The sequence below is a fragment of the Lipotes vexillifer genome, unplaced genomic scaffold (assembly GCF_000442215.2).
Source record: "Lipotes vexillifer unplaced genomic scaffold, Lipotes_vexillifer_v1.1 scaffold219, whole genome shotgun sequence".
In the NCBI taxonomy this organism is placed as follows: domain Eukaryota; kingdom Metazoa; phylum Chordata; class Mammalia; order Artiodactyla; family Lipotidae; genus Lipotes; species Lipotes vexillifer.
The window spans coordinates 564,327-571,672 of NW_006769244.1; the positions used below are offsets into that span (position 1 = coordinate 564,327).

General features: G+C 42.4%; 1 protein-coding gene and 1 non-coding gene across 2 annotated transcripts in view; one reads left to right on the top strand and one right to left on the bottom strand.

Moving 5' to 3' along the window:
• MAML3 (mastermind like transcriptional coactivator 3) overlaps positions 1 to 7,346 on the top strand; it is a 439,643-nt gene that overhangs the window by 96,898 nt on the left and 335,399 nt on the right. The window lies entirely within an intron of this gene.
• On the bottom strand, positions 477 to 549 carry TRNAE-CUC (transfer RNA glutamic acid (anticodon CUC)). Its single transcript has one exon. It is a non-coding gene; the product is annotated as a tRNA-Glu (tRNA).

Consider the following 7,346-nt stretch of genomic DNA (forward strand, 5'->3'; position numbering starts at 1 on the left):
ATAAAAAAAAAAAAAAAAAAAAAAAAAAAGAAATATAAAAGGCAGACTTGGAGACCTGGAAGGCATGGCAGTTTGGGGTCATCTGTCATGAGGTCATGTAATGCAGGGGCAAAGAGCTCTACTGGGTTTAACACCCCCCCCCCAGAAGTAATTGAATAGCAGCCTGTTATTACTAATAATATTCATAATGATGATCCTGTAATAAATCATCGAGAAAATGGTTTCTGTTTAAGAATATATGAATATAAATATGTCATGTTTTAGAAAGATTTCCATCAAAATAGCTTTTTACTTCAATGACTAAACTTTGCTCTCTGGATAATTCAACTATGTGGAATGCCGTATTTTTCTTAAAGCCAGATAAAGTGTTATCTTAGCCATCACCTTAGAACATTCTTTCGCTGACCAAGAGGCTGTTCCTTAGACTTTTGGGGTGTTTTTTTTTTGGCTGTGCCACGTGGCTTGCGGAATCTTAGTTCCCTGACCAGGGATTGAACCTGGGCCCTCGGCAGTGAGAGCGCGGAGTCCTAACCACTGGACCGCCAGGGAATTCCCTAGCCTTCTTGTTTTAATGCCAATAAATTGATTTTTCCTCTTTCTATAATTTCAGAAAAAAGTAGCTTCTGGCAAATAGTCCCTGGAGTCTGGATCAGTCTTTTGGGGCAAATTTTGTTTTGGATTCCTAGGATATAGTTTTTATTAATTGTGGTTTTCTTTTTTAAAGAGAAGAACTTTTAAACTTTTATTAACAAGTAAACTGTTACCGTCTCATTCTCTGATGTTCAAACATTAAACAGCTCCTGCATGGCCTCTGAAGGTGAGAAGGCCTCTGAAGTTGAAAAGGCAAGTCAGTGTGGTATTTTAGGCATTTTGCTGCATTCTAACTCAGTGCTTAAGAGTCCTAGATTTGGAGTTAGATCACTTGGGTTTAAGTCCTGGCTCTGTTACTTACTAGCCTTATGATGCTGGGCAAGCTTCTGACTTCTCTAATCCTCAGTTCCTACGTCCAAAAAATGGGTCTTATGTAATAGGGCTGCTGGGAAAATCCATTAAAAGTGCTTAGCTTAGTGCCTGCACACAGTCAGCACTCAATAATTAGAAGCTCTTAATATTACTCCCTGATTTGTTTTTACAGCCAGAACATGATAGAATCTTTTCTTAATGACCCAAGGAGACTTTGAAAAGAAAACCAACATTAGCTGAAGGTGTACTGTGTGTTCCAGGCTTTTTAGAACTTATGTCAGGACACCCTTAGAGAGTCCTTGGGACACGCAAGTACAGAGAAGTGATTCCTGATTATGAACACCGCTTAGTTTGCTAAAGTGAAGGCACCATGTGGCATTGGAGGCTGTGGACACCTGGAGTAGGTGCCCCCGTGATTTCTGGAAGGTTCAGTATTAAGCTCCAAATAGCGTCTGGGGCCCCCTTTCCTCTCTATCAGCGTCTCCTTACTTCTAATGCCACGTGGCCTTGTTGCTGCAACTGATTCTCATTCTTTTCCTTTTTTTCCTCCTTTATGCCTTTCTTTCTCCCCTGTTATCTCTCCTGTCACCAGCTCTCCATTTGTAGGCTCTTCAATAAAAAGGTCAGTCTCTGATAGACACTGAAAGCCAGTCGATGTATTTCTTTCCTTTTTTACACCGACTGGCCCTTCTAGGTGACAGTATAAGTCCTCGAGTTAGGATCTGTCCCCGGTACTTAGCGCACTGCCTGGGCCAGGGTGGGTATTCAGTAGCAACATGATGAAAGAACCCATGACATGTCACTTTGGAACTTTGTTTACATGTCACAGAGTGCTCAGAGGTTATATTTTTTTTACCTCCAAAGAGGTTGTGGGGTATGTGTGTCTAAGTTCCTTTTGAACCTGAGGTTTTCCCAGAGTTCTAAAGGCTCTAGAAAGCTGGATGCAAGATAAGCAAAATATAGGTGTAGTTATGATTTACATGTTGTCATTCAGACAGCTGATTGTGACAGCAACCCAAGAACCTTTAAAAAAAAAAAGAATCAACAAACAAATGAATAAACAAAAACAATAAGAAAACCATCCCCAGGGAGCTGTCTAAACAAGAGGCAAAAATTCTCACGGCTCTGGGGTCTTTCACGTCAGTATTGGTGGTTTATCAAAAATATACTAAGCTTGCCTAGAGCAAGCTGATTAATACCGTCCTGTCATACCCACAGAACTGCAAGAAATGGCAAAGTAGAGTTTTTGATGATCTGAGTTGTGAATGTGTCACTCCTGTTACTTCAAATCACTTAATTTTAACAATAAATGAGATATTTGGGGTAGGGGCCAGAGTATCGATAAGAATAACAAATTCTTGAGTGAGAAGGGACTTGAGAGCCCATGTGGTCTGACCTAAATAATACAGGAATTCCTTCCAAAGAATCCCTGACAGATGGTCCATCCACTTGTGTTTTGAATACTTTTTAGTGTCAGGAAATGTGTTATTTCAAGAGGCAGCGTATTTCATTGTTGGACAGTTTTGAAAGTTAGAAAATAATATTTTCATATATCAAGCCAATATTTCTATCCTTCTAACTTCCATCCACGGATCCTAGACTATTTATTAGCTGTCCTACAATTGTATTTTAGCATAGGGTGACCAAAAAGCTGTCAAGTGTTTGTCGAACACCTAAGTGGAGATTTCTTAGTGGTTGGTGCTGCCGAAGCTTCCAAGGTGGTCCCTGCCTGTGGGGAACTCAAGACAAACACACGCTAAATTAACTGACAAGTGATGATCGGAGAACTGAAGCTTTCCCTCTACTCTCTTGGGTATGGGAGTCTTAAGGAAGTTAGTAAGACTAGGAAGTAAGCCTTGAAATACGAGTATGATGTTCCCAGACAGCAAAGGTGTGAAAACAGGAGGGGGGCACAGGGTTTTAGGCAAATAATGAAGAGACACAGAGAACAGTAATGGAAATTAAGTTAAATAAGAAGGACGTGGAGGAATTTGAAAGCTCTGAAGAAGTCTTTAATTAATCAATCACATCACGTCTTCCATGACTGTTTTTCAAATCATAAAAGTACAATAATCCATGCCTGTAATGAAAAGGTAAATAATACAGAAATGTCTTAATTAAAAAGTGAAAAAAAGGACTTATCTCTTTGCTCTCCTGCCCATTCCCTCAACCTAACCACAGTTTTCACCACTTGGTGTATATTCTAGGACTTGTAAACTATGGCCCGTGAGCCAAAACGTCCCCACCCCACCTGCTTTTGGGTGGCCCACAGGCTAAGAATGATTTTTACATATTTAAGTGGTTGAAAAGCATTCACAAGAAGGATATTTCATGAGATGTGAAAACTATGAAATTCAACTGTGTCCACCAATAAAGTATTGAATTTTGTCAATAAGAAGTTTGTGGGAATTTTTCTCTCTCGTTATGTATCTACATAAAAGCCTCGATTTTGCCTTTTGGTCCGCCAAACCTAAACTGTTTACTAAGTGGCCCTTTGCTGGCCCTGGTCTATGCTTTCAAAAAAATTTTTATAGATATACACACACATGCATGTTTATGGTGTTCTATTTTGTTTATAAAAGTGGAAAAGTAGGAGCCATTTACAGCAAATCTCTTAAGATCTGAAACAATTAAATAAATAAGAACCACTGTTGGTTGTGAGGGCAAAGGGCAGACAGTGTCTCAAAGCTACATGGCCCAGAGGAGAAACCCAAGGATCCAGGATCCGGGAGTGTGGTCCCTGCAGTGATACAGGTATAAAGTGATGTGCTCCCAACCTGGGTTACCTGAATTCAGATGGGAATGGGAGCCAGATGTGAGGTGTTCCAAAAGAATAGTCCAAGGGGTCAAGTCACTGAAGGAGTCGAGGTGGGGAGCTGTCAAAGGTGCCCCCGCCTCCAGGTTAGTGCTGTGGAAGACGTGAAGAATGTTGTTGAAGGGGACTTTTTTTTTTTTTTTTTTTTTTCTGTTGTGGCCTCTCCCGTTGCGGAGCAACAGGCTCCGGACGCGCAGGCTCAGCGTCCATGGCTCAAGGGCCCAGTCGCTCCGCGGCATGTGGGATCTTCCCGGACCGGGGCACGAACCCGTGTCCCCTGCATCGGCAGGCTGACTCTCAACCACTGCGCCACCAGGGAAGCCCCGAAGGGGACTTTTTGGAGAGGCAAGCATCAGACGTGCTGACTTTGAAGCGGTCCATCCAACTCTAACCAGGAGCACTGGTTGTTGGTGCCGACAGTTCACGTTACCGTCTGAAGAATGTGTAACCCCTCAAAACTGTGCGATTGCATCTTGCACGATTGATTTGAAAAGATACAACTTTCACATTTTGAATGAGGGGAGTTCTCGGTGCCTGTTTATAGTTATTCGTATACAACTCGTAAGTGATGTCCATTAGGTTAATGCTGGATGTTTGGGTTCATGTTAAAACAGCGTCTGGGGCTTCCGTGGTGGCACAGTGGTTGAGAGTCCGCCTGCCGATGCAGGGGACGCGGGTTCGTGCCCCGGTCCGGGAAGATCCCACATGCCGCGGAGCGACTGGGCCCTTGAGCCATGGACGCTGAGCCTGCGCGTCCGGAGCCTGTTGCTCCGCAACGGGAGAGGCCACAACAGTGAGAGGCCCGCGTACCGCAAAAACAAAAACAAAAACAAAAACAAAAAACACAGCGTCTGGAAAAGAATCATGGGGACAGACGGATCACCATTTAGTTCCCTATTATGGGGAAATAGTTTTAAGTTTAAGAATATTTTGAGGGAAGGAGCCTCTCGTTATAAAAAAGTATGTGAGATTTTTGAGGGACATTTGTGGATGCCATTTCTACCACCCTCACCCCACTGACCAGATTTCTGCACATAGGGTTGTGTGATTTGTGGCATAGTGGTAGGTAGAGCTTTACTGTGCACACACAGTATGGGTTTGTGTTCCAGGTATGTTCTGTCGGTGTGAACTTCTGTGAAAAAGAATGAAAGTTTCCCTGTTGTGCTATAATTAGACCATGTAGCCGGATGCCCCATAGCAGCTCCACCTTGTGGATTGTATCTTAGTTGTGAGTCCCTACAACTACTTTTCAGAGTATCCTCACTTGATACTCATTTTAATGTTAAAATGCTAGACAGTTAGGTAGTTGGAGGTGGGTAAATTTACCCTTTCATTTGACATATGTGTGAACCATTCCTGGGTTTTTTTGTAGGTTTTACTCAAGCCTCCCACATACTAATTTTTTTCCTTAACCCATTTGGTGAAAGCACCTGATAAATGACATCACAAAATAAGAAGCGTTAAGGAGAATGTAAGTAGAATGACATCTCAACTCTGAGACAGTAGCAGAAATTTAACACACAGGGATGAGGTATCTGTAAGTGTATGAGGGAGACCTCATTGTGATTCAGAGAATGGCCTGCTTCTAGTGGCCCAAAGGCTAGGCCCTGAGCTTGAAATCAGGAAGCCTGTTCTGATTTCAGCACCTCCACTGGCTCGCTCTGTGACCTTGGGTAAGCTACAAGACTCCTCTGTTTGCCAGTTGGGAAATGAGAGTATCACAACTTAACATTCCAAGTGGGAAGTTGGGAATAAAAAGCAGAATATCTGCAAGCACTTTTGAGCATCCTTAAAGATGAGTGACGTTTGAATTTTCAGCATTGCTAGTGTTCTGTTCAATGTGTACCTATCTTGGTGAAGACTCATTAGATTTTTTTTTGCCAAAAATGAATCAAGCTGTACCTCCTGACCCATTACTTTTATAATCATCCTGGCACCTTTAATATGGTTTTAAACTTAGTGCCTATTTTGGGAGAAATCATGGATTCTGTTAGCGACATTGTTTCTTGTCCTTATTGTAAAAAAGAATCATAAGGCTTGTGGATAGTTTTGTCATTAACATGGCATTTTTGCTGTGCTTTCAGAAAAGTATAACTTTAACTTTCATAATGACATGGATTTTCTTTTTTCAACGGGAGGGAATTTCTGGGATCTGACTAAGCACATAGAGTAAAAGAAATGTGGATTGATTTAACATGCTATTATATAAACTATGGAAGTGGAGTTTCTAAATATCTCCATTGTACTAGCCCTTCACTGTCATATTTTCCCCTGCAGAGTACCGTTCTGTGGATACTGGAGACTTCCGTGGAAGTTTAATCAGGATAATTTAATCAGGTGTCAAAGAGGATTGTTGATAAAAGTGATTTCACCTTAGTAGTGATTCTGAACGGGGTGTGGGCTCTTACGAAACTATGTTTTCTCTCCCTCATGTGTAGAATCACTGCCAGAGGGAGTCAGTTTATATTCAATACGTGGGACTTTTTGTACTCCCAGGGGTGAGGACCCCTGGCCCCTGAGTTACAGGTGGTGAGGCTGGCCCAAGAGTCAGAGGCTAAAAGTGTCCTCATTCAGCTGTTAGTAGAGAGAAATGTATTCAGTGGAGCCCACACCAGTGAAGAAAATTGTGAGAACCTGGTAGATGATACCAGATTGTATAGCTGCGCCCCGGGCAGTAGGTGTCACTGTAGTCAGTGGCTTTTACTGCTCAGACTTGAAGGGGTTAATTGGGTCTGGTTTATTGGGGCAGACAGAGGTCCATCCGTGCCCTCCGGGCTGCTTGTCTTTGTCTCTAGGGCCCCAGTTGATACCAATGAAAGGCTCCAGTCCATGCTGAAAGGCACCCTTTTTCTCTAAGAAGGGAAGAAAGATACTCTCCCATCTATAGGTGAGAGTCTGAGACTAGGCTGTTTGATGTGATGGGGTGGGTTGAGTTGAGGTGGGTAAATAGGTGAGATAATCCTTCTGAAGCCTGGTGGGGGACCTGGGATGGAGGGGAAGGGAAAATTCTATTAAGAGAAATGAAAGAAGATGGAATAGCGGAATACATTTCCTTGTTGTTATTGGCCCTGGGCCCTGTTATATTCAGGCGGTGCGAGCTATCAGAACTTCTGTCGGCATCCTTCTCAGAAATTAAAAAATCTCTCTCTAGCAGAGATGTACTTCTCTTTTGCCACTTTCCACTCCAGAAAGTTAATTCTCAAACGCTAAAATGGAATTTAGGATTTAGAAACAGCTACTGTGTTGACTAATTAAAAAAAAAAAATCCTATCCTGGGATTACACAGCCAACTGCTTTTTCAGGTACACCCACTTTTCCTTTTCCTTTCCTAGTAGCACCCTGGTTTGAAAACAAAATAAAACGGAGTAAACCCACTGGACAGTTTCAGATTCCTCTTCTCTCTTATTTTTTTCCCTAGAGAACCCACCTCTCTCCCCACGCACCACCCAGGCAGCACGGTGTCGTCTGCCCTTTAAACAAAACAAACAAGAAATACATGAAGGCTTTCTGTATATGATTTATACCCAGATGCTCATTAAAAATAGCTCCTGTCCAGTCTCCGCTCTTC